Genomic DNA, 27262 nt, shown 5'->3' with positions numbered 1-27262 from the left:
ACAGCATTTTACCCTCCACAGAAAAATAATAGTGAAAGAAAGCCTTCATTGAGTATATATTCGGAATGTCTTAAGTCAGGCTGCTAAATAAATAGTTGCTGTTGATGAAGGCAAGAAGATAAACAGGCATTCATAACAGTCAGAAGGGGAGGGAGCCTTGGCTGTGGGATTGAGTGCACCTACAATTCTAGATCACTAAATCTAACATATCCTAGATAATACTTTTTTTCTTTTTTTTTAAGATTTATTTATTTACTTATTTATTTATTTATTTATTTATTTATTTATTCATGAGAGACACAGAAGGAAACAGAGAGGCAGAGACACAGGCAGAGGGAGAAGCAGGCTCCACACAGGGAGCCTGATGTGGGACTCGATCCGGGGTCTCCAGGATCATGCCCTGGGTTGAAGGCAGACGCTAAACCACTGAGCCACCCAGGGATCCCACCCTAGGTAATACTGACTCAGAAATGACAATACAATTTCCCTTCAGTCTGTGGCAAGTACTAGGTACAACCTATTAAAATATAATATGGCTTGGTGTGGTGGTCTGGGTCATATCAAATAATCCACCAATATTTATTAACTATACTATGTACAAGGTACTACGCTAATCACTGTGGAGGGACATGGAAGCATCCCTCTTCCCAAAACATTTCCTATGTATGTGGAGAAACAGGATTTAAACACATAAAAGGATAGTATAACCAGCAGTGCAATTCCCAGCATAGCACTGAATGGCCAAATGATGATAAATATTCCAGGAGTTAAAAGGAGGGCAAGACTGCCGGAGTACAAGGCATTTGAGTGCACTATTCAGAGACAAAAGTACACTTGATTGAAAGGGAGTTTAGAAAGCAATGCAGTACAAAACTTTTTAGAAATAAAATGAAGGTCCTAAGAAATAGTAATTTATCTACAGTGTCACAGTGACTAGTAGTCTTTCAGAGGGATTTAGTAGTATTTGAATCCAAACTCCACCATGTATTATTGGCAAGTTACTTAACCTGTCTACATTTAGTTAATGAATAAAATAGGGATAATAATACTCAGCACAAACTAAAGGGAGAATTAACTACAATTATTATTATTGCAATTATTCAGACACGATGTTCTTTCCCTCTGATCCAAACTCAGCCTCAAAATCTTTCTCAACACAGAGCACCAATCAGATTTTCCTAATTGTACAGAATTTCTAGTGATAATAAACATATTTTTCAATATCAAGGAAGTTTTTACTGTTATTGATGACAAAGACTAGAAACAGATTTAAAAACACAATTCTTTTTAAATGTGCCATCTAACTCCTCGTTAAACCTAAATTATTTCTTGGTTTGATTTGCAGTTTCCACGCCCCACTAGATTATTTCCATTAACTCAAACCAATTACTCAGAGATTCTCCAAAATACCTGATTGCTCCCACAGAGTCTTCTTCAAAATGCAGTTTACCTTTTCATTTTTAGATATGCCAAGCAGTGTTGTAGTTTAGTTTATTAGGTGGCATGTCATGAGGAGGATGTTCATTAGTCTCTTATATTGGAAAAGCTGAACTTCCCCCCACTTCAGCCTTTCAAATGAGGAGGCTCAGGCCAATTACAGTCACCTCCAGTTATTTTAAATATTCCCTTCCACCATCATTTAGCTGCTTTTCATTTACTAGGCAGTGTAATCTAGAAGCCACCAAATGTTAAATGTGGGAAGGGACCTTAGAAGTGATTTCGTTCACTCCTATCTAATGCACAGATCCTTGTCACTGAAGATTATCTTCTGAGGCAAGTTGGAAGTTACCCATCCCATTTATTCAGCAAAACTGAATTAAAGACATGTTCATCACATGAAGAAAAGTCAAAATACTAGAGCAGGAGCACCAGTGAAACAGAGAGCCTACCTATTCCTGGTATTTTCCAGGTATTCCATTCCTATTCCTCCCTCCCAGGCCATTGACTGCTTACCCAATTCAGTGCAATATTGTATTTGTATCAGACACTGTGGAACTCTGAGAGGTGAGGCTGAAGACACCTTCATGCTGAGTGATCAACAACATCATAAGTAAAAAACAGAACAATGTGAAAATAATTGAGATTAAAATGCCAGCCCTACATGGTTCAAAGGGCATGTTTGCAATGCAGCAACTCCCAACTGCAGAAAGAAGAGGATGTTGGGATGGGAATAGCATGGATGACAGTTCTTTCCAGACTATTTAATGGGAAGATTGTGTGTTGTGTCCAGCTTCATAATGGAGGAAATTTAAAAGCCTTGCTGAAGAAATTCTGATGGAAGTGCTCAGTTGCAGACCACTATTTACCTCCTTTGATTCGCTAAAGTATAAATAATCAAAATGATACATAAATTTAATTGCTGGTGTCGTGTAGTTATTTTTGAGGAACAGCCACAAATCTGAGATCTGGTATTTAACAAACAACTCAGGCTACCTACTCAGACTAAACACATAGTGTGTTTTCCAGGCTGTAATTTTATAAAAACAAAATGTCTTGAGAGAGAGAACAAGCTAGTACTATTGCTTTAAAAATCACGTTAGGAAAAGTTTCCTTACTAAACTAAAATAAAACGTAGACAATCTAATCCATTTTGCTGGCTGGTCCTGATCCGCCGTCCTGCTGTGCCGTGTTATTACCTTCATTTCATTGACATCCTACACGTTTGTCTTCCCTCTAACAGTCTTTAGGAGCTGGTAAACTCTTTTCTCTTGTGTTTTGTTTCTCCAAGAACAGAGGTTTATAGACATTTTAGTTCTGGACTCCCTAAACTCTTAAAACTTAGAGACCCAAAAGATCTTTTGGTGTGTGTGTTATATCTATCAATATCTGACATATTGGAAATTAAACACATCTTTATAAAAAATAATTGCTTTAAAGCCAAACACAATTTAGTGAGAAGAGTGGCACTTTTTTTTACTTTTTTAATGTGAATCTCTTTAATGTCTGGAAGCTGGATTCTCATATTTACATCTATGTTTAATCTGCTGGGATATGTTATTTGAGTTGAAGTATATAAAAAAATCCAGCCTCATACAGATATGCAGATAGAAAAGGGAAATTTATTCTAATAACCTTTCAGAGAATTATATTCTTCCAACATTCTACTCAAAATCAACTAGTAGTAATTTCTTAAAGATTAGTTGCAATGTGAAATCTGAAATATTTTTAATGAACACTTCATATTCTGTTACACTAAAATCCATTGGTATATCTTGCATTTTGGGGGGCTTTAAAAAGAGTTTTTTTAAAGATTTTATTTGAGAAAGAGAGAGAGAGAGAGTTTGAGTAGGATGAGGGGCAGAGGGAGAAGCAGACTCCCTGCTGAGCAGGGATGATGCCAGGCTTAATCTTGGGACTCCAGGATCATGACCTGAGATGAAGACAGATGCTCAACTGACTGAGCCACCCAGGCCCCCTGTATTTTGCATTTTGAATGGACCTTTTAGTCATGAATGACTTTACAACATCACACATTGATCATTTACAGTTGTTATTGTTGGCCTGGCTGAGAGACAGGGGCACCCAAAATGGCGGACATCTCAAATTGGGTCAAAATGGCTGATCTTCCCGCCAAAGCAGCCATGACCACCACATCATCTCCAGTAAATCAAAGCCTAGATGGGAAACCAAAACTTTCCATCCAGGACTTTCCAGCCAAGGACCACCCCCAACCAATCACCTAGGGACACGGTGTTCCCTTGCCTAATTTGGCAAGGGACCCACCCGGATCTGGACCCAGAACCAATAAGGCTTAAAAACCCCCACACTCCCCAACCCTGGTGCGACTTCCCTGACTCAGGCCACCTCTCCGAGTCACGGAACCTCGCCCGGGAGCGCTCCCCATTAAAGCACTCTCGAAGCTACTGCCTGGCTCTGCTGGGTTTTTTTTGTTTTTTTTTTTTGTTTTTTTTTTTTTTTGTTTTTTGTTTTTTGTTTTCTTTTTCTTGGAAAAAGCCTAACAGTTATCATATAGTAACTTTAAAAAATCACATGCATCTGTGAGATCACAGTCGCTTTAGAAAGTCTTGAAATATTAGGAAGATTTTAAGCTCATGCTAGTGGATATGTTTTCCAAAATTCTGGGTATTGTTTTAAAAGTTGTATTTTATCATTGACAATAAATATTGTCAGTTATTTTCTCTGCAGTGTCAGTCACACTTTATTCATGTTTCAGAAAATGTGTACCCAACTCTGAACTATCATGGTCTGTCTGTCAGACATTCTTTCACATAAAAAATAGAAAGCACTTTCCATGGGAAAAGTGGCTGGTTCAACTCACAACCCAATTGATTACACAGTACTTTACCTAGAGATAACCACTATACTTTGATATGTAGTAGAAGTGATTTACTGTACCTCTCATAGAATATCAAAAAGATGTGTACTCAAAGATCAAGACAACTATTTAGTAATTTATGTTGCTTTAGCAAGAACAATTTAAATGAAGCTGCTTTTTTAAAAAATTGTTTGTTTGTTTATTGTGACTATTTAGTGAAGAAGAATACAATGACCCCTAGTACAGTTTGGAACCACTGCCTTGATTTGTGGTAAGGCACCAGTAGTGTTATTCACCATTGTTTTTCCCCATCAGTGTAAATGCAACACAGTGAGAAATGCAAATAATGCTTAGTATTGTTATGAAAATCATTTTGACCTTCAGACACCCTAAAAGTGGTTTGAACACCCATAGGGATCCAAGGAACGAAGTTTGAGAACTTTTCCGTAGAGTACCTCAACAAAATTTGCAAGCCAGCAAAACTCTGTGTTACAGGAAGACCAACCAAATGGATAGCAGTCATTTAAAAAGCTTTCTTCATAAGTGATTTATAATAAAGCCAATGAGAATCTCAGATACAAGAATGCTGCATTCCCAAAATAAAACCTGTACCTTTTGCACCACAAATTTTGCCCATAACTCTTGATTACTTAAATCCATCTGTGCCTCAGATCTTGCAGCTATAAAAAATGGAAATAAAAAGCACTTATAAGAATTTTTGGAAGATGAGATAACTTCAAGTCAGGTGAGTACTTAGCACAGTGCTTGGCACATAGTAAGTACAAAATAAATCTTACTGGCTACTATTTTATCCATAATCCATCAGCCTTAATTTCCCTCACTGTTGCTCAAAATGGATATCCTCCCTTGTGAATGTTATAGACATTTCATTTTTTCACAAGTGCAAGTTCTTCAAAGAGGACATCTTTGACTCATGAGTGTGAAGTTATTTACAGTACTTATCTTTGATGAAAATATAACTGTGCTCCTCCTTCTTTTAGTGTTCTCACATCACAATGCTGTTTGAAATTTTCTTCCTGAAAAGATTTTAAAAATAAACTTAATACTGTCAAGGTAAAAATCCGAAACAAAATGCAGAGCCTATATAATTAATGCCTACTATGTTTTATCTATAAACTGAGGGCAAAGCGTAGCTCTCAGCCCTTATACAGTGCAACTGTTAACTCAGAATGATGGAAGTTATAGTGAGTTTAAGAGTTTCATTGTACAGCTCAAGATGTTAATAGCTGAATAGCATAAAATATTACTCTTGACATAGCTTGACATTTTCTTTTATTAGAAAATATTTTTAAATAGCTAAGGAACAACACCATTAGCAAAAATATTTAATTTTTCAGAATATTACACTGGGTGCCGGCTGGCAGAGGATGAGACATGCTGCTCGGTACAAATTTTGCAAGCTGAATGAAGGCTTTGAATTTGAATGAATGTTCACATACCTCACAAAATGTTGCCTTCCTTCTGGCTTGGACTTTGAGAAATACCTCTGTCAGTGTTTACACAGTTTTAGGAGGGCTCCATGGTTTATGATCAGATTAGCCTATTTTCCTCCCAGCGCATGGCTCTCAAATCCACATGTGGAAGTGTTTCTCTGAGGGCAGGAATAAGTTAAGCATGTGCTTCAAGAGTTCCTGCAGTCATGAATAATCAAAGTCTAATAGAGGCAATCAGTTTGAGAAATATTTGATTTCAGACAAGGTCTCATCTTAGCAAGCCACATTATAGGGAGAAAAACTTGAGTTCTTAAACAATATGTGAAAGTAAGTCCTCCCTATCCCATTTCCCTGAAAACCCATAAAACATCTATATGAGTTTTAGGCAACAATTGCCATATTAAAAATGAAAGTTAGACATAGGATTAGGATAGTGTAGCTAAATGTAGTGTAGCTAAATGTAGTGTAGCTAAATGTAGCTAAATCACTTTCTATGTCTCTGATACATGCTTCTGAACTGGCCTTGAAATGAGGAAATACTGAGTTAATTGAAAGACACACCCCCCTTCCCGACACTGACACTGACTATGGACATATATGGAAATGGATGATGACGTGTTATCTAATCAGTTTATGGATATTAAGCCAGTGAGGAATACCTTTGCTAGAACAATATGAAGAAGAACTGCATTGTAGGTATCAATGGCTAGAAAACAATGGTAGGAACGCATCCGTCTAAGCACACTCTTATCAGGATGCCGGGTGGCTCAGTGGTTGAGTATTTGCCTTCCATTCAGGGCATGATCCTGGAGTCCTAGGATGGAGTCCCACATAGGACTCTCTGTGGGGAGTCTGCTTCTCCCTCTGCCTATGTCTCTGCCTCTCTCTGTGTGTCTCTCATGAATAAATAAATAAACAAATGTTTAAAAAAAATAGGCACACCCTATCAATCAAAGTCTTAATGTGTATTTAATTGTGTTCAGTGGACTTAGACTCCATTTCAACAACAATGCTTGGTGCAGATCATGAGCCTAAGAGGGAGACACTACAAGGGGCAACATGTGCTAAAGAAAGGGTATCCAGTGGGCAGAGTGCTCTTGGCTATAGGAAGGAAAGAATATGAAGCTCTGCCATCCTCCTAAGCAGCAAAAACATGTCTTCAAATATACCCATAAAGACAAGTGAATGAGTGAGTATGTAGACAAATAGACAAACAGATCACAAGTAATTCATCAGTAGAGAACCCAAGCATCTTCTGCAACTTGCATAGGTACTACAATGAATAATTCACTTTCTTCCTTCATTTCTGCAGCCCCTTGAGCTCTACTTAATCCTTGCATAAAGTGACAGCTGGAAGTAGTATTTCACTTTTATAACTTTCAGAACATTTCTTGCAGTCAAGTATTTGGTTTTATGCCCATGTTTGTTTTTGCACCTCCTTGTGCTACACAGCAACCCTGCCTTCTCCAAGCCAAGGCCAGACAGTCTGGAAGACAAATTCCAAATGGCTGACAGTGCCAGGTTCCAGATATAAAAAGGCATCTTTCCTCTGTCTCTCTCTTTTCTGGTGACAGAGAGAGTGATTTCTCTGCAATGTGACATTTGAAATTATGCCTAGCTTTTGCTAAAGATAAGCAAGCTTCCAGCCCTGAAAGAATTGGGAGGACAGAGGATTTGAGAGCCCAAAAAGTGTCGAGAGGTTTATTTCTCACCCACTTGTATGATTCTGGTAAAAGCCAACCACACTCAATCACCTTCTCTCCATTTCTAGGATTCTGGACATTCCAATGAGACACACAAGTGCACACACACAAGCAGAAATAAAATAAAATAGTCAAAGATAGTTAATTGAATAAGAGAAGTAGCTAGACTTTCTAGTAAAGAGAATAAGAAAGAAAACCAGAGACATATTGTACATAAGTATCTTTTATCATTTCATAAATGTCAAAATTAAGGCAATATTAATGTTTAAAAAACTGTGGAAGACTTTACTAAAATTAAAAGCTTACATGTTTACCTCTGGAAACAGGTTGTCTTCCCTTCTGTTGAACTTACAAAGTATTTAATAGTTTTCTGTCTTTGACACTTTATACCAGCATTAAACATAGTAGGCACCAGTTACAATGAGAATTATAAAAAAATGAAATTCTGGGGAATCAAAAGCCACAATCCTATAGCTTCTTATTACCTCCCATTCTTACTATCAACAGCAGACTTCACACCATCCTTGAAAAATTTCAGATGCCAATTCCCTTTTATTCTAATTACTCTCTGCAAGTATCATCTGGATAGTATCACCTTCTTAAATTTCTATAACAGTTCCCAAATTTCTTCAGTTAAAAGCAAAGCTCATGGGGTGCCTGAGTGGCCCAGTTGGTTGAGCATCCTACTCCTGATCTCAGCTCAGGTCTTGATCTCAGGGTCTTGAGTTCAGACCCCACATTAAGCTCCATGCTTTTTTTTTTTTTTTCTTTTTAAGTACAACAACAAAAAAAGACATCAAGGTGAATGAAGTCCATACAGAGGGAACAACATGATGTACAAGGGCACAGAGGAAAGAAAGAATATAGTTCAGCGAAGTAAAGGAGAAACAGCATGTGGCCAAAGTATAAAGCATATGTGGTGGGTCATGAAACCCTTCTATTAGCTAAGGGTCACCCACTGAAAGCTCTCATAGCATTTGATTTTAACTCTAGTATAATTAGATAACATCAAAGATTTTAAGTAAGAGGACTTAAACATGGTAATTTTGGTATTTTAGAAAGATTTCTCCAAGAGATCCATGGAAAATGGATTTATAAAGGACCAATCCAAAAATGTTATATATATATATATATATATATATATATATATATATATATATGTATGGAGAGTATGGAAAGAAAGATATGGACAGATGAAACCCAGAAACCAAACAGAAAAAAATCTAGTCATAAATTGTATTGGGGATTTGTTGCGAGAGAGAGAAATCAAATGATTCCCAGTTAATGATTTTGTGACTTTGAAGAATGATCAGGTCTGGGAGAAGATATAAACTCAATTATGGACATGTTGCTTTTGAATGACCTCTGCCTATGTACAAGCCTTTGCTGTAAGGCATGTAGTGGAGCAGGAGGTACATATTTTGGAGTCATCAGCCTAATAGTTACAAATGTATTAATTAAAAACTAGGGAAGTAGATGAGATTTATTTGGGTTTTATACCTAAAACACATAATCAGTGGTCTAAAAGGTGAGTCAAAAGACTGATGTCATTGAAACCAAGGGAGAAGAGAGTTCTAAGAAAAAGTGGTAAACAGTATAAAAAGTGTCCAGTAAGATAAAGCCTAAAACTATCAGTGTATGTGGCACCTCTGTTACCTTTCCACAACAGTTTCAAATGTTAGGCATAGAAATCAGAGTGTAAGAAGTTGAGGAGGCAAGAAAGGCCAGACATGGAGAAAATACAGCATCTGAATCACCCAAGATGGGCTAGATTTTGCTGCTAGAACCACTTTCAAATTTAAGTGGTTCTACACACACAAAGGTTTATTTTTCATTATGCTATAGGTTTAATGCGGGTCATCAGGAGATTCTGCTCCACACAGGAGACTCCACTCAACACATGCATTAGCAATTGTGGCAACAAGATAAAGAGAGAACTACACACTGACAACTAAGTACCTTATCCTGGAAGCAACACTTGACACTTCATTCTTATTTTACTGGCCAACACAAGCCATATGGCCACAGAAGGCAGAGAAATACAATACTACCTTGTGTCCAGAAAAAGAACTAGAATATTCATGTACAGGCTTCATGAGGGGATTAGGGCATCGCTAAATACAAAAGGTTATTAAATTGAAGGACAGATTTCTGTTTTTAAGAGGAGACAGGCAACGGCACTGGTGAAATGCATTTCCACAGCTCATACTTTGTGCTCTTCTGTGCAACTTACTCAGTAAGCCTCATTCATGTCTAACCTCTTTGTAGGAATATCCTTCATACTAGATTGGTTATATCTTCAAAACTCTGCTCAAGAATTACTTCATGTGTGAAGCTATCCATGGATAAGACTACATGGCTATATGTGTCTAATTTTGTAAGGTAAGTATATTTCCTCCTGTTTTTGTTGTTAACTTTTCACATGTTGAAGTCTTTCCTGCTATCCCTCTAAAGAGCAAGAATGTTCCCTCTTGTTTCTTTTCTTTCCATGTGGTAACTGGCCACAAGGTGTATATACTCAATCCATGATGTTTCTTTATGTCCAGAGAAGTCCCTTCTGCAGTATTTTGAGTCTGACCACCCCTGAGGACATAGAGTCATTTATACAATGGTTTATGAAGAAAACTGCAGCTTGTTTTTTTCCATGGCTAAAGAAGCAGGAAATTCAGCAGCAGTGGCCTAACTCTTATGGAAACTCCACCCTGTGTACTGGCACCATGGTAATTTTGCCTAGTGTGCTTTCTGGGACTAGCCCAAACCTGTCAAGTTCTCCCTTTAAGAACTTGCAGATGCATCCACCACATATTTATGCACTCACATTCATATGCAAAGAAGTTGCTACTGCTACCGAGATGAGACACCTCATCAAGAAGGTTTACAACTGAGTTGTTTTTATGATGACAGATGTATTCAGATTTGCCTTCATTCTTTCATCTGGTCCTCCAGGACCATGGCCATACATGTGCAGAGTACTTTTCTGAGTTCAGAGTACAATCTGGCCTGCAGGACATGTGTGCTAACTGGCTCCTATGCATTGAAACCATAACCTAGGCCTCACTAGCACAATCCAATCTCCTGAGCTAAACAACCACAGATATGCAAACTCAGATGGGCTTTGGAAGTGAAACAGGTGCACATGCATTGTGCTAAGGATTTCCATTATGCTCAGAGCTGAAAATTTAGATTCAGTCATTACATTTCTGAGCTAGGAGGAGTCACAGAAACCACCCACACACAAAATAAATAGGTCAATACATAACCCAGACAGACTAGAAGAGAGTTTTTAAAGAAAAGGGAAAATTTGTCAAGAAATGTGGTTAGTGGGAAGATGAGTTAGGCAGCAAGGACAGTGTATAATTGAGAAAAGCTAAACAGCAGCTATTTGGATGTGTCCTAAGGACAGGATCTATTGTGATCCAGTAAAGCTACTAAAGGTCTTTCTCACAGAAGTGAGAAAATACAATTTTTGGCCCTAATTCCAATTCTTGATTCAGGGTAAAAGAAATACTAAAGAAGACTTACCGCCAAATTGTAATCATAAATAACTTTCTTCTCAAGTGAGTTGACGCTAGTTGGCACTTATCAGCTTACAGGTCAGCACAAATGTTTTTATAATGAACCATAAAGGCGGAAAAGTATAGTCTAGACTGGCATCAGAAAGCTTGCTGCTTTCTTTCAGCAATTCGATTGAGTCTGACGGGATGACTGGCCAAAACTGATAGTATCAACTCCCTGACCTGTTGAAGGGCAGAATCTTACCTTTTAAGTGGTGTAAATTGTTGGAACAATAGGCAATGTGTATCTCAGAGCTGGGTGGTCTGGGCCACTGAGTGGCTCCCAGTGTAATTAATTGCTCATGCTTTTCTCCCTACCTCTTCTCACTAAGCACACATTTCTTTTATTAATTTTTTCTCTATACTCCTGCTATTTTCTTATTCAGTTTGTCTCTATCTAATACGGTTTAGTCCTGCTAATCTGCTAATGGTTCCCACTACAAGCTTCATGGAAGGATTGAAGAGCCTGCTGTCTCATTATCTATAGTGAAGTGCTGCTAAAATGGAAGCTCCCCAAGGGCAGAAATCATATCTGCTTTGCACATATTAGGCCCTCAATAAACATAGACACATAGTGTTTAATATGTTTTCAATAGTTGAAACATATTTCTCTTAAACCTTTGATAAAAATATGTATGAACAATATTGTGGTACTATATCCCATCCCCACTCCCCAGACATGCTAAAGCACCAGGAGCAGAAAGCTGCTTGTTATAGACTGCATCCCCCCAAAATTAATACACTGAAATCTAATCCCCAAAGTGATAGTATTTGGAGTGGGGCATTTGAGAGGAATTTAGGTCATAAAAGCAGAGTCCTCATGAATGGGATTAGTGTCTTTATATCAAGAGACCAGAAAGCCCTCTCTCCACCACATGAAAATACAAAATGTTAGCAGTCTGCATCCCAGAATTGGGCCCTCACCAAAGCCTGACCATGCTATCCCTCTGATCTCAGATTTTTCAGCCTCTAGAACTATGAGAAATATATTTCTATTGTTTGTAAGCCACCCAGTTTATGACTTTTTGTTATAATAGCCCAAACAGACTAAGACACTGTTTATGGAGTATCAAGTGTTTCCAGCCAGACTCTCAATCAATGGTTCTATTTCAGTAAAATCAAGAGAATAGAAATGGCAATAGAACTAGGAAATAGTTTGGATGTCCCTAGCTTGTATACTCATTTAGAACAAGACTTCACAGGATTTTGGAAACTCATGTTGTCACTTTTGGCTTTCTAATATTTTCCCCAACAGCTAAAAATCTCATTCCATTAAAAAAAAAAAAAAAAAAAAGAAAAAGAAAAAAAAAGGAGTGTGATAAGTACAATAGGAAGTCTGTAGGAAACTCTGAGGAATGTGAGCTTCTTATCGGAGAGGTCCTGGGGTGCAGCTCAGCAGACTTGTTGAAAGAGGATAGGTCCAAACTGCAGTAGAAAGAAACAAGCAATGTTTAGCACTTCTGATCTATAAAAGAGGGGAGATGTTTTCCAATTTTATACCTCAAGTACCTAATGTCCTGACCTATCCTTTCAAATTCCATTGACTGGTTACCAGCACAGGCCAGTTGACCCATGAAGCCCTCCAAATAATTATTCAAATTTTTTTTTTTTTTTACATACTTTGAATTTAGAGACTCAAACTAAAATCACCTACTATAAAAGACTTTTCTATTTTAAATTTGAGGCTTTTTTTTTTTTGACAAGAGCAATAGAAATTTTAGAGTAAACCATCATTAGTGCACCCAGCATTCTACCTTCCAAATTGTCTTTAGGAAAATCAATAGTCTACAACCTTGCTATTCTTTGAAAGCAGAAACACAGACTACTTTTATCCAGGAGACCGAGGAGGGTCTTTGCAGATACAGGCCATACCTACAATTTAAATGTAAATAGAAGGAAATGACTTAAGAAATACAAAGATCTGTAATTTCTTATGGCCTAGCCAGGTGAAACTAAGTCTCACCCCATTTACCAATGGGATGACAAAGTCTTTTACCTTAATATCACAACTCAATTTTGTGACATACTTTTTGGCTACTACATATTAATACATGGTCTAGTAGTGGTCTAGTGGTCTAGTGGTGCTTTTCCCAGTTCCTGTGTTAACCCAGGAATGTGCATCAGAGAGCTTGCCCCTTAGGGAGGGAAGTTAGTATTTTCCAAGGGAAGAGAACCCAAAAGAATGATATTGTGATAACCTCACCTTATCTCAACATGCCCCTATGTACATTAGATAAACCTTTTACATCTAGAAATGTAATGGCCACCTCATATCTTAGCACACCTTAGCATAGGAATCCCTAAAACCCAAGAGCCAAAATTACAAAACAAAAAGTAATCTTTAGTAGAATAATTTGAAACCAAATCTTATCTCCTTTCAGGCACTGAAAAGAAAAAGAAAAACCTTGTGAAGTAGTGAAATACTCTAAATTCACAGATAAAACATCATCTGAGGGGATCCCTGGGTGGCTCAGCAGTTTAGCACCTGCCTTTGGCCGAGGGTGCGATCCTGGAGACCGGGGATCCAGTCCCATGTCGGGCTCCCGGCATGGAGCCTGCTTCTCCCTCCTCCTGTGTCTCTGCCTCTCTCTCTCTCTCTCTCTCTCTCTCTCTGTCTGTCTATCATGGATAAATAAGTAAATAAATAAATTTTTTAAAAAATACATCATCTGAATCATTAGATTTAAGTAGACATACCCTGAACAGTGAAACAAATTTTTTTCATTTTTAAAAAACAAATAAACTGATTATTCTTTTAGGGGATCCAAACTATTCACTCTAAGAAAGAATATGAAATAGCCACTTTCTGTGTAAAAAAAAAAAATGAGTTCTTAGATTTGGACAACCTGGAAAATCCCACTTCTCTCTCTCCTAAATAAATATCTTTGTTTGTCCTTTTGAAGATTAAAAATTTAACACTTTAAACACTCTGTAGTATTAGTAGTAGTTGGGATAAAGCATAGGCAAAATCAAGATTTTTTTTCAGAAAAATTTAATTATACCTTAATGGTATACTTTTCAGTGAAAGGGGGAACATTTTAAAGCAAACTTACTCTATTTGCTTATTAAGGGATAACTCCATTGGATTTTTAAACTTCTAAAAAATAATGACACCAAAGTATTAATCAAAGTTTATCAACAGCCACATGTGGTTCAAGGCAACATCGTGGTCTACCTTAGACAACACTGTCATTTCAAAATAATAAATAGTAAGGAATGAAGGAGACTGTAATTACCATTAACCACAATGAGTACTGCAGAACTTTCATCCAAGTTAAGGCAAGTCACGTGATGGTGGTTGAAAAAGCAAGAAGGAAATTAATAATCATAGAAAGTTTAATATGAATTAGAACACTCTCTCAAAGTATCTCACTTAATCTTCACAACAAACTTTAAAATACATATTATTATCCTGAGGCAAATGATGAAACCAAAGCTCCAAGACAAATTATTTCCTCAAGTTCTATAAGCGAATGATCAGCAGGGCCTTAAGGTATACACACTATGAACTGTACTAGGTAGCCAGTATATGCCTATATTTGTGTTTTAAGATCACATTGTACTTCTGAGCCTTGCTTAGAGACACTGATGACTGTTAGCAGTACTGGCATGTTACAAAATAGCTCAGTGAGTTTGCATCCAGATCCTGAGGCTCAGCTGTCATATGTGAGTAATAAAACCAGTGAGAGGCAAAACTGTGAAGTTGGCAGACATGGTCTTTATTGCTTCTACCCTATTTTCCCCGAAGGCACCCGGATGCCTTTCAGATGCCTGGCACCTTCAGCTAGCCCAAGCACTGAAATGAAGTGGCCACACCAGCCCGTACAGAACTGCATATTGCCTTGATTTATAATCACTTGAGTGTCTACCTGCCCATACTCTCCACTAGATTGTGAACTCCAAAAGGACACTGAGAGCATCTCATTTTTCTATGTTCTGTGATACCCCAAAATAGGTGCGCAATGAATATTTCCAGAGAAAATTTATGACAGGATTGAACTCCCTCCCAACAGTAACCAAAATATTTTAGGCCTGTATTTCCACTGTACAGTTCTCCAGTCTTTGCTTCTTAAGATGACAAACAAGCAGGAGTGTCTGGGTGGCTCAGTCAGTTAAGCATCTGCCTTCAGCTCAGGTCATTATCTCAGGGTCCTGTGATTGAGCTCTGTATCAGGGTCCCTGCTCAGTGGGGAGTCTGCTTCTTCTGCCTCTCCCCGTTGCTTGTGCTGATTGAACTCTCTCTTTCACTCAAATAAATAAATAAAATATTTTTTTAAAAGATGACAAACAACTAATAATATGGGCTATTAACCTATTAAGAAAGGAATCACTGCTTGACACTCTCAGATCCATATATCAGTATTGTTGTATATGCATGCATGTATTTTGAAGACTAAATACCTAGTCTTTGTGGTATATCCACTGGCTACTTCAAACTTGGGCATTTCAACACAAGTTATTAGAGCAGTATCTCATTAAGATCAAATATGGCACAATAACAATGCATGGAGCACAACCATCATGCCAATGCCTAGGGTGGTCTCGTTAACAACAGTAGAAAACTATAGGCAGAAAGCAGATGAATGCTAATAGTACACACTTGACACATATTATCTTATTTAATCCTTGTAACATTCTTTAAGGCAGATACTATTCTAATTTTATTAAAGAAAAAAAAGCCAGAAAAAATATATATTTTGCCAGGACCAAACGTGAAGTAAATGATAGAGATAGCATTCAGAACTGTCCTAGCAATAGCTTCCTTTTACTACACCTGAATCCCCTGGCCCTCGAAGCACAACATCTCCAAAGAAACGAGAGCTTTAAATGATACACTGGACCAGATGGATTTCACAGATATCTACAGAACTTTACATCCAAACTCAACTGAATACACATTCTTCTCAAGTTCACATGGAACTTTCTCCAGAATAAACCACATACTGGGTCACAAATCGGGTCTGAACCAATACCAAAAGATTAGGATCGTCCCCTGCATATTCTCAGACCATAATGCCCTAAGATCAGGAACAAGACAGGGATGTCCACTCTCACCACTGCTATTCAACATAGTACTGGAAGTCCTAGCCTCAGCAATCAGACAACAAAAATACATTAAAGGCATTCAAATTGGCAAAAAAAGAAGTCAAACTCTCCCTCTTCGCTGATGACATGATACTCTACATAGAAAACCCAAAAGCCTCCACGCCAAGATTGTTAGAACTCATACAGCAATTTGGTAGTGTGGCAGGATACAAAATCAATGCCCAGAAATCAGTGGCATTTCTATACACTAACAATGAGACTGAAGAAAGAGAAATTAAGGAGTCAATCCCATTTACAATTGCACCCAAAAGCATAAGATACCTAGGAATAAACCTAACCAAAGAGGTAAATGATCTATACCCTAAAAACTATAGAACACTTCTGAAAGAAATTGAGGAAGACACAAAGAGATGGAAAAATATTCCATGCTCATGGATTGTCAGAATTAATATTGTGAAAATGTCAATGTTACCCAGGGTAATTTACACGTTTAATGCAATCCCTATCAAAATACCATGGACTTTCTTCAGAGAGTTAGAACAAATTATTTTAAGATTTGTGTGGAATCAGAAAAGACCCCGAATAGCCAGGGGAATTTTAAAAAAGAAAACCATATCTGGGGGCATCACAATGCCAGATTTCAGGTTGTACTACAAAGCTGTGGTCATCAAGACAGTGTGGTACTGGCACAAAAACAGACACATAGATCAGTGGAACAGAATAGAGAACCCAGAAGTGGACCCTCAACTTTATGGTCAACTAATATTCGATAAAGGAGGAAACACTATCCATTGGAAGAAAAACAGTCTCCTCAATAAATGGTGCTGGGGAAATTGGACATCCACCTGCAGAAGAATGAAACTAGACCACTCTCTTTCATCATACACAAAGATAAACTCAAAATGGATGAAAGATCTTAATGTGAGACAAGATTCCATCAAAATCCTAGAGGAGAACACAGGCAACACCCTTTTTGAACTCAGCCACAGTAACTTCTTGCAAGATACATCCACGAAGGCAAAAGAAACAAAAGCAAAAATGAACTATTGGGACTTCATCAAGATAAGAAGCTTTTGCACAGCAAAAGAAACAGTCAACAAAACTATCAGACAAGCTACAGAATAGGAGAAGATATTGCAAATGACGTATCTGATAAAGGGCTAGTTTCCAGTGAGAATGGGGAACATTAACAAGGCAGGAAACCACAAATGTTGGAGAGGATGCAGAGAAAAGGGAACCCTCTTACACTGTTGGTGGGAATGTGAACTGATGCAGCCACTCTGGAAAACTGTGTGGAGGTTCCTCAAAGAGTTAAAAATAGACCTGCCCTACGACCCAGTAATTGCACTGTTGGGGATTTACCCCAAAGATACAGATGCAATGAAACGCCGAGACACCTGCACCCCGATGTTTATAGCATAATGTCCACAATAGCCAAACTGTGGAAGGAGCCTCGGTGTCCATCGAAATATGAATGAATAAAGAAGATGTGGTTTATGTATACAATGGAATATTACTCAGCTATTAGAAATGACAAATACCCACCATTTGCTTCAACGTGGAGAGACCTGGAGGGTATTATGCTGAGCGAAGTAAGTCAATCGGAGAAGGACAAACATTATATGTTCTCATTCATTTGGGGAATATAAATAATAGTGAAAGGGAATATAAGGGAAGGGAGAAGAAATGTGTGGGAAATACCAGAAAGGGAGACAGAACATAAAGACTCCTAACTCTGGGAAATGAACTAGAGGTGGTGGGGGGTGAATGGGTGATGGGCACTGGGGGGGCACTTGACGGGATGAGCACTGGGTGTTATTCTGTATGTTGGTAAATTGAACACCAATAAAAAATAAATTTATTATAAAAAAAAGAGAAAGAGAAATTAGAAAGGGAAATTAGCCAATATGAGCAATCAACCAAAAGAAAATACACTAGCAGAAGGAGGAGGAGGAGAAGTAGAGGAGGAGAGACTTGGGGGCCAATGGGGCTATAACAGAATACTAACATTTGTGTCATTGGAATCCTGGAAGGGGAAGAGAAAGAAAGTGATCCTGAAAATCTATACTTTTCAAACATATAATTCACCCAAACTTAAAGTAATAATGGCTGCTAACTTCCCAAACTTGATAAGAGATGTAAACTAAGAGATTCAAGAAGTTTAGCAAACCATAAATAGAATAAAGCCAAAGAAATCCACTTTAAGATATATCCTAATTAAACTCAAAGTGACACAATGTTTTAAAAGTGCTGCAAGAAAATAACCATCAACCCTGAATCCCATTCTCAGAAAAAATATCCTTTAAGAATGAAGGGGAAATCAAGAAATTCTCAGATGAAGGAAAACAAAGAGTTTGTTACCAGCAGAGCTATCCTAAAAGTATAGCTAAGTAAAGTTGTCTAAGAGGAAAGGAAATAAGAAAGAAAGAACCTTGGAACATCAGGAAGGATCAACAGTACAACAAGCAGAAATATGGGTTAAAAAATACATTTTGTTCTTCTTGTGAATTTTCTAAATTAGTTTGATAGCTAAAGCAAAAGTTTTTGCATTGTATTTTGCACTTCTAAATGAATGTAAAGGAAACATTTAAGACAATTATATTATAAATTTGATAGAATAAAAGGATGTAATAGGAGATAGGATTTCTATACTTTACCCAAACTGGTAAAATGGCAACATAAGTGGATGGTTATGTTATGCATATACAACAGAATATCTAGTCATATGTCAAGTCTTTTTTAAAGTTACACAAAGAAATACACTAAAAAATACTATGGATAAATAAAAAATGGAATTCTAAAAAATATTCAAATAACCCACAGGAAGATAGAGAATAAAAACAGAAATGAAAAACTGAAGGAACAAACAGAAACCAAAAGGAAAATGGCAGACTTAGGTTCTAACTTATCAATAACTGTATTAAATCTAAATATATTTGACAGAAGAAGCAAAATTCACAATTTAAACTCCCCTCCAAAAAAAGAAGTTCCCATACCTAGATGTTTCCACTAGAGAATTTTACCAAATGTATATGTAAGAATCAAGCCAAGTCTACACAATGTTTTGCAGAAAATAGAAGAGAAGGGAACACTTCCCAACTCATTTTATGAAACTAGTATTACCTTGATTCCAAAAACCATATAAAAACAGTACAAAAAAAAAAAAGACTATTATTGCTCATGAATATGTTAAGCATATAAAAATACTTAACAAATATTAGCAAATAGAATTAAGCTATATATAAAAAGATCATACACAATGACCAAGTGGGGTTTTTCTATGAATTCAAGTCTGAGTCAATATTCAAAAATCAGTCTCTACATTTTACCATATTAACAGGCCAAAGAAGAAAAATTGCATGATCATATCAGTTGATGTAGAAAATTAGACAAAACTCAAAAACTATTCATATTAAAAATTCTTATCAAAATGTAAATAGAGGAAAGTTTCCTTAGCTTGATAAATAGAATCCTTAAAAAAAAAAAGCCTATAGCTATATTATACTTAATGATGAAATACTGAATAATTTCCCCCTAAAATCAGCAATAAGGTAAAGATGTCCTCTTTTATTCAAGATAGTGCTTAAAGTTCTAGTCAATGCAATAAGACAAGAAGAGGAAATAAAAAGCATACATGTCAGGAATGAAGAAATAAAACTCTCCCTTTTTGTAGATGACATCAAATAATCTACAGAAAGACTACAAGACCTACAGAGTCCAACAAGGTCACAGGAAAAAAAGCAAACATGAAAGTCTATTGTATTTCCATCTACTGATAGAGGACACAAGTACCTAAATTAAAAACACAATACAATTTACAATTGCTCAAAATTTGAAATACTCAAATATAAATTTAGTAACATGTACACAATTTATATTAAAAACTACACAATGCTGATGAAAGAAAAGGTTTAAACAAATGGGGAGATATACCATGTTCATGGATTGGTTCATGGTTTAATATGTCAGTTCTCTCCAAAACTGATATATAAATTTAACATCATATTTAAGCAAAATCCTAGCGACACTATTTGCAAATACAGGCAAAAGTATTCTAAAATTTATGTAGAAAGGCAGTTATGTAGTTTAGGTAAAATAATTTTTTAAAAAAAGAATAAAATGAGAGGAACAAATCTGCTTGATTCCAAGACTTATTACATAGTTACAGTAATCAACCCTTACATAGATACATACGTCATTAAATCAGAACACAGAAATAGACCTACACAAATATGATGTCAATTTTTTTTTAATATTTTATTTATTTATTCATGATAGTCACACAGAGAGAGAGAGGCAGAGACACAGGCAGAGGGAGAAGCAGGCTCCATGCACCGGGAGCCCGACGTGGGATTCGATCCCGGGTCTCCAGGATCACTCCCTGGGCCAAAGGCAGGCGCCAAACCACTGCGCCACCCAGGGATCCCTGATAAGTCAATTTTTGACAAAACTGCAAAAACATTTCAGTGGAGGAAAGAAAGCTTTTCTAACAAATGATGTTAAAGCAATTGAGCATCCATAGTCAGAGAGAACAAGAGAGGGAGAAAGAAGAAGAGGAAGAAGAAGGAGGAGGAGGAAGAAGCTGGCGGAGGGGGAAAAGAATAGAAAAAGAAGAAGAAAAGGAGGAGATCACAGGCTTGGGGTGGGGGTGGGGTAGGGATTAAAATTCTCCAAACACAGCAACAATAACATCAAAATCCTATTAGAAAATGGGCACAAGACAAGGAGATATTTTATGGAGGAGAATATACAGATGGCAAATAATAAGTACATGAAAAATGTTCAGTATCATCACTCATTAGGGCAATAGGAATTGAAACCACAATAGGACCTCACTGTGTATCTATGAGAATGGCTAAAATAAAAAACAATAGTGACATAGACTGCTGGCAAGAATGCAGAGGAACTAGATCTCTTCTATATTGCTGCTGGAAGTGTAAATGCTACAGCCACTCTGCAAGACCAGTTTGGAGGTTTCTTTTAAAAAGTAAACATACACTCATGTGGAATTTAAGAAATAAAACAGATGAACATAAGAGAAGGGAAGGAAAAATAAAATACGATGAAAATAGAGAGGGAGGCAAACCATAGGAGATGCTGAGCTTAGGAGGCAAACTAAGAGTTTGCTAGAGGGGTGATGGTTGGGGGGAATGGTAATTGGGTGATGGGAATTAAGGAGGGCACTTAATGTAACAACTATAGAAATATCCCTCAAAGTATAGTCTTAAGGAGGGTACTTGATGTAATGAGCACTGAGTGTTTTAGGCAACAGATGAATCACTAAATCCTACCGCTGAAACTAATAAAAATAAAAACTTTAAAAAAAAAGTAAACATGCACCTATCTTGTGGCCCAGCAACTATACTACTGGATATATTTTCCACAAAGAAAAGAGACATTTTTATACACAATTTTGAACACAAACTAAATATAAATTTTTGTAGCAGCTTTGTTCATAACAGACTCAAACTGGAAACAACCCAGATGTTTAACAGGTGAATGGTTAAACAAACTGTGGTACATCCATACTGTGAAATACTACCAAGAAATAAAACAAACTATTGCCACACAGAGTGATCTGGATGGATCTTCAGAGAAATATGCTGTGTGGAAAAAGCCAGTCAGAAAAGATAACATACTGCATGATTCTATTTTTATAGCATTCTTGAAATGACAAAATCATAAAAATGGTAAACATATTAGTGATTCCCAGTGGTTAGGCAAGGGATGAGGGCAGGTGAGAAGTGGATGTGCCTCAAAAGAGCAGCATGAGAGGTCCTCGTGCTAATGGAATGTTTTAGATCTTGACTGTATCAATGTCAACATCCAGGTTGTGATACTGTACTCTAGTTCTGCAAGATGTTACCTTTGGGAGAAACTGGGAAACAGGTCCGTGAATATCTTTGTATTATTTCTTACAATTGCATATGAATCTATAGTTTTCTTAAAACAAAACCCCAAAAAGCTTAATCAAAAAAATAATACCCAGAAGTCTCCAAAATAGAATAAATACAGATCATTTGAAAAATACATTTTTTGAGATGTACCTATATGGTACTTGATATCTTCTAGTAGGTATTTAGAAACTGAAAATTTTCATCATGGAGATTAAATTAATGTTACTTTTTCTAAAAAAGAGAGAGAGAGAGACTTGGAAGAGGTATGGCAAATAGTATTGAACTCAGAGGCATTCTTCATGGAAAAGGGGGTTATAATGAAAAAGCAATGTCTGTCATGGGCCTTGGAGGTGGGAGGTTATCTGTAGCCTATGTGCCATGTAATTACCATTTCTGACGTGGAGTTTAGAGATTTAACTTAAAGGTTTATTGGTAGGATTTCTGACAGCTTGGGAGCTCCAAAGACTAGAACTTTCCAAAACAGCACTCATTTTAGCTTCACTCAAAACCTAGAGTTTAGAAGTGTACGTGGGCTGTCATTTTGGCTGTGCCGAGTTAAAATCCCTGGGCTACAGAGTTGGCTGTTTAGCTGATATTCCACATTGATCATTTGCTGGCCCACAAATACATTATGCAGTTCATTGCTCAAGAAAATTTTCTCTTTGTTTGAGTTACGGGGATTAAAAGCATTACAGTTTAATCCCTTTGATGCATCCAGGCCATTTTGAAATTGAATGTTTTTCTATTAACTCTCCTACTGGGAACCAATTCACTGCCACTGTAGCAACAGAGCCAGGCAATCCTGATTAATTACAGAATTTCTGCCCTTCTGCCTCCATGAGTCTTTCTAAAATATCTAATAACAAAAGCACTTAAATAAATCTATGGATTTAATCAATATTTCATGTAGTTTGGAATAAGAAACCTCAAAATTTTTCAATATAGTGAGGGAGAGAGATGAAAATTAGTAGATGAAAGAATCTGGTGTTTAAGAATTCATATGTATTAGAGGCTCAGGCCGTGTCAACTTGCAAACTCACCAAAAAATGAATCCTATGTTAAAAAATCAGCATACATTAGGTTTATTACAACTGTTGAAGGGAAGAACATGAGTTTCTAAGTTAAATTATACATTTAATTCAGAAACTATCATGCTGCTGTCAGATTTATAGCCTCCAATTTATAGAAACCAAGGCATAATAAACTGTCAGGGAAGGAATTGTCTGCTCATTAGATCTGCTTTTAGAAGATGAGCTAGACTGAACATTCTCCATATGGGAACCACAAGATGAATGAAGAATTCAATTTGGGCAGCCCAGGTGGCTCAGCGGTTTAGCACCGCCTTCAGCCCAGGGGGTGATCCTGGAGAGACCCGGGATGGAGTCCCATGTCAGGCTCCCTGCATGGAACCTGCTTCTCCCTCTGCCTGTGTCTCTGCCTCTCTCTCTCTCTCTCTCTCTCTGTCTCTCTCTCTCTCTGTCTCTCATGAATAAATAAAATCTTTTTTAAAAATTTTGATTTGCTTTCTTTTGTCAACAGTGCCTATGGAAAGAACTGTATCAGAAGGACATGCCTGATAGAGAAAAAATGAATATAATACTTCACTTTCTATACCACAGAAAAATGAAAGAAAATACAGGGGAAATTTTAAGCATCTCAAATGCAGGCTAGCACATATCAAAAAATAAATCTGCCCATTGAATAATAAACGAAAAAGTGGTGTGACTTCAGAAGGTCTAGCATCATAGGAAAGCCACAGTATGGAATCTGTTTCTATGCTTAAAAACCAGAATTTGTACTAACTTAAAATTCATAACCACTTCAACATCATTTATCACTGGCATCCATTCGGCAAAATATTTCATACATCAACAAGGATCAGCTCTACACATGACTATTTTTCGTGGCATTATCTTATTTTCTTACACTCAAAAATGGGATTCATTTCTTGAGACCTGCATTATAGACATATGCTAAAGAGAACAGCAATGCTGGGGAATCATGGCTTAAAAACAAAGCACTATGCTCAATACATCATGAAATTATTACCTGGTGTCCGTACACACAGAGTCCTCGGAAATGAATTTAGTCATTTGCATGAGTGCAGTGAACTACACCTCTTTGAAATTTGAAAGGTAAAGTTTAAGAGGTGTCATTTGTCAATCTCATAAGAAAATCATAATCTGCTTTTCCCTAAATATTATCCTGGGAGCTATACTCTTTTCTCAAGATCATCTGTGCTTTCAAATGTTATAAAATTCATTTCCTTTATTTAGCAAAATTTATTCATTTGGAATACCACCAACTATTCATAGATTTTATATTTTTATTCTCTAACAAATATTTTCATTCCCATTTTCTTTTGTATTTTCTTTTTACTTTTCGAAATTTAATCATTTTTACTAGCATTATTTGGTTTCTATGTTTGCATAGCATTGTGCTAAATGCTGAAAGACATATATAGTGATGAGTCCTGGTTTCCACCCTCTGGGTAGCTTTCTCTCTATTGGGAGAAATCATATAAACCAAACAGAGGGAGCTTCATTGAGGATCCTGCTGCTCAGAGGGTGGTTTTCAGACAGAAATGCGCATCTGAGAGTTTGTTAGAAATGCAGAGTCTGATATATTCTCCCATTCAGGAGGTTTTCTTTTTGTTTTGTTAATGGTTTCCTACGGTGTGCAAAAGTTTTTACCAAATAGTTGTAGTTCCTATAGTTTATCTTTGCTGTTATCTCCTTTGCCTCAGGAGATCTATCTAGAAAAAATGTTGCTATGCCTTATGTCGGAGAAGTCACTGCCTATGTTCTATTCTAGGATTTTTATGGTTTCAGGTCTCACGTTTTTTTTTCTTCTAAGTTTTTATTTAAATTCCAGCTAGTTAACATACAGTACAATATTAGCTTCAGAGGTAAAATTTTGTGATTCATCACTTATATGCAATACCTGGTGCTCATCACTATACCTATATATGCCCTTTTTAATATCTATCACCTGTGTAACCCATTCCATACCAAATCCACCCCCCACACACACACCCACACATCTCTCCTCCAGTAACCATCAGTTTGGGCTCTTTCCATAGTTTGGCTATTGTTGATAATGCTGCTATAAACATAAGAGTGCATGTATCCCTTCAAATCAGTATTTTTATATCCTTTGGGTAAATATCTAGTAGTGCAATTGCTGAATAGTTGGATGGTTTTATTTTTAACTTTTTGAGGAACCTCTCTACTGTTTTCCAGAGTGGCTGCACCAGTTTGCATTCCCACCAACAGTAAGAGTTTGCCTTTCTGCACATCCTCCCCAACACCTCGAGTTTCCTATCTTGTTAACTTAGTCATTTTGACTGGTATGAGTGATATCTCATTGTAGTTTTAATTTGTTTATCCCTGATGATGAGTGATGTTGAGCATCTTTTCATGTGTCTGTTAGCCATCTGTATGTCTTCTATGGAAAAATGTCTATTCATGTCTTCTGCCAATTTTTAATTGGATTATTTGGGTTTGGGATGTTCAGTTTTATAAGTTCTTTTATCTATTTTGGATGTTAACCCTTTATCAGATATGTCTTCTCCCATTCTATGGGTTACCTATTAGTTTTGTTGGTTGTTTCCTTCACTATGCAGAAGATTTTTATGTTAATGAAGTACCAATAGTTTATTTTTGCTTTGTTTCCCTTGCCTTAGGTGATCTATCTAATAAGAAGTTTATGCAGCTGATGCCAAAGAGGGTACTGCCTTGTTCTCCATGTTGTGCCCAAGATTGTGAATCCGAGAAACCACCAAGGAGCCGACACCCATGCAAGCCACGAGGGTTTATTAGCAAGCTCGAGCTTGGGTCCAAGTATACCCTACACAGCGGAGCAGGGACTTGGACCCAAAGTGGGTTACAGCTGGGTTTTTTATAAGCTGGTCTAGGGGATTTTCAGAAGGGATGGAGGAATTTCTCAAGTTCTGTTTACATTCTGATATGGGGCTTTCAAGGGCATTGAGCTCTGTTCTCATTCTAATATGGGACTTTCTACCATGGACCTGGGCTCTGTTGTCTTTCTGATATGGGATTCTCTGCCGAGGGCAATTCTGAGCTCTGTTGTCTTTTTGATATGGGATTCCCTGCGAGGACATTGAGGACATTCTGCAGTTCTTCCTATAAAGTTCAGCTCTTATTCACAGGGGCCTAAGATGGCTGTACTTGTGCTAATGCTAAACTTGAGGTGGAATGGCCTTGATTTTTCTCGGCCTCCATACTCCAGGATTTTGATGGTTTCCTATTTCACATTTAGGCCATTTTGAATTTATTTTTGTGTATGGTGTAAGACAGTGGTCCAATTTCCTTCTTTTGCATGTAGCTGTTCAGTTTTCTCAACATCATTTGTTGAAGAGACTGTCTTTTTTTCCACTGGATATTCTTTTCTTCTTTGTCAAAGACCAATTCCCCCCCGCCCCCAAAAAAAAGACCAATTGCCCATATAGTTGTGGGACCATTTCTGGGTTTTCTATTCTGTTCCATTGATCTATATATCTTTTTTTGTGCCAGTACCATACTGTCTTGATGAATACAGTCTGTAATACAGTTTGAAGTCCAGAATTGTGATACCACCAGCTTTTCTTTTCTTTTTCAATATTGCTTTGGCTATTCAGGCTTGGGGTCTTTTGTAGTTCCATACACATTTTATGATTGTTTGTTCTAGCAGTGTGAAAAATGACGATGATATTTTGATAGAGATTACATTAAATGTATAGATTTCTTTGGGTAATATAGACATTTTAAAAATATTTGTTCTTCCAAGCCATGGACATGGCATGTTTTTCCATTTCTTTGTGTCATCTTCAATTTCTTTCATAAGTGTCCTGTAGTTCTCAGAGTATAGATCTTTTACTTCTTTGGTAAGATTTATTCCTGGGCTTCTTATGGTTTTTGGTGCAATTGTAAATGTGATCAATTCCTTGATTTCTCTTTCTGCCACTTTATTATTTCTGTACATTGATTTAGGATCCTGCAATTTTACTAAATTCATGTAGCAATTCTAGCAGTTTTTTGGTGGAGTCTTTTTGGATTTACTATGTAGAGTAGATTACTACATAATCTGCAAATAGTGAAAGTTTGGCTTCTTCCTTGTCCATTTGGATGCTCTTCATTTCTTTTTGTTGTCTGATTGCTGTGGCTAGGATTTCCAGTCCTATGTTAAATAACAGTGGTAAGAGTGAACATCCCTTTCTTGTTTTTGTCATGTCTCATTTTTAGTTCGTTAATCCATTTTGAGTTTATTTTTGTGCATGGTACAAGAAAGTGGTCCAGTTTCAGTCTTTTACATGTAACTGTCCAGTTTTACC

At 37.0% G+C, this 27262-nt stretch overlaps 1 long non-coding RNA gene across 1 annotated transcript; it reads right to left on the bottom strand.

Annotated features, from left to right (window-relative positions):
* Positions 1 to 4497: 4497 nt before the first annotated feature.
* Positions 4498 to 13608, bottom strand: LOC144316808 (uncharacterized). Its single transcript, XR_013382661.1, has 4 exons — positions 13477 to 13608; positions 12314 to 12412; positions 5737 to 5888; positions 4498 to 5313 (listed from the first exon to the last, which is right to left on the bottom strand). It is a non-coding gene; the product is annotated as an uncharacterized LOC144316808 (long non-coding RNA).
* Positions 13609 to 27262: the final 13654 nt, after the last annotated feature.

Source organism: Canis aureus, chromosome 7, assembly GCF_053574225.1.
Source record: "Canis aureus isolate CA01 chromosome 7, VMU_Caureus_v.1.0, whole genome shotgun sequence".
NCBI lineage: Eukaryota > Metazoa > Chordata > Mammalia > Carnivora > Canidae > Canis > Canis aureus.
This window is presented reverse-complemented; position numbering and strand designations above follow the sequence as displayed.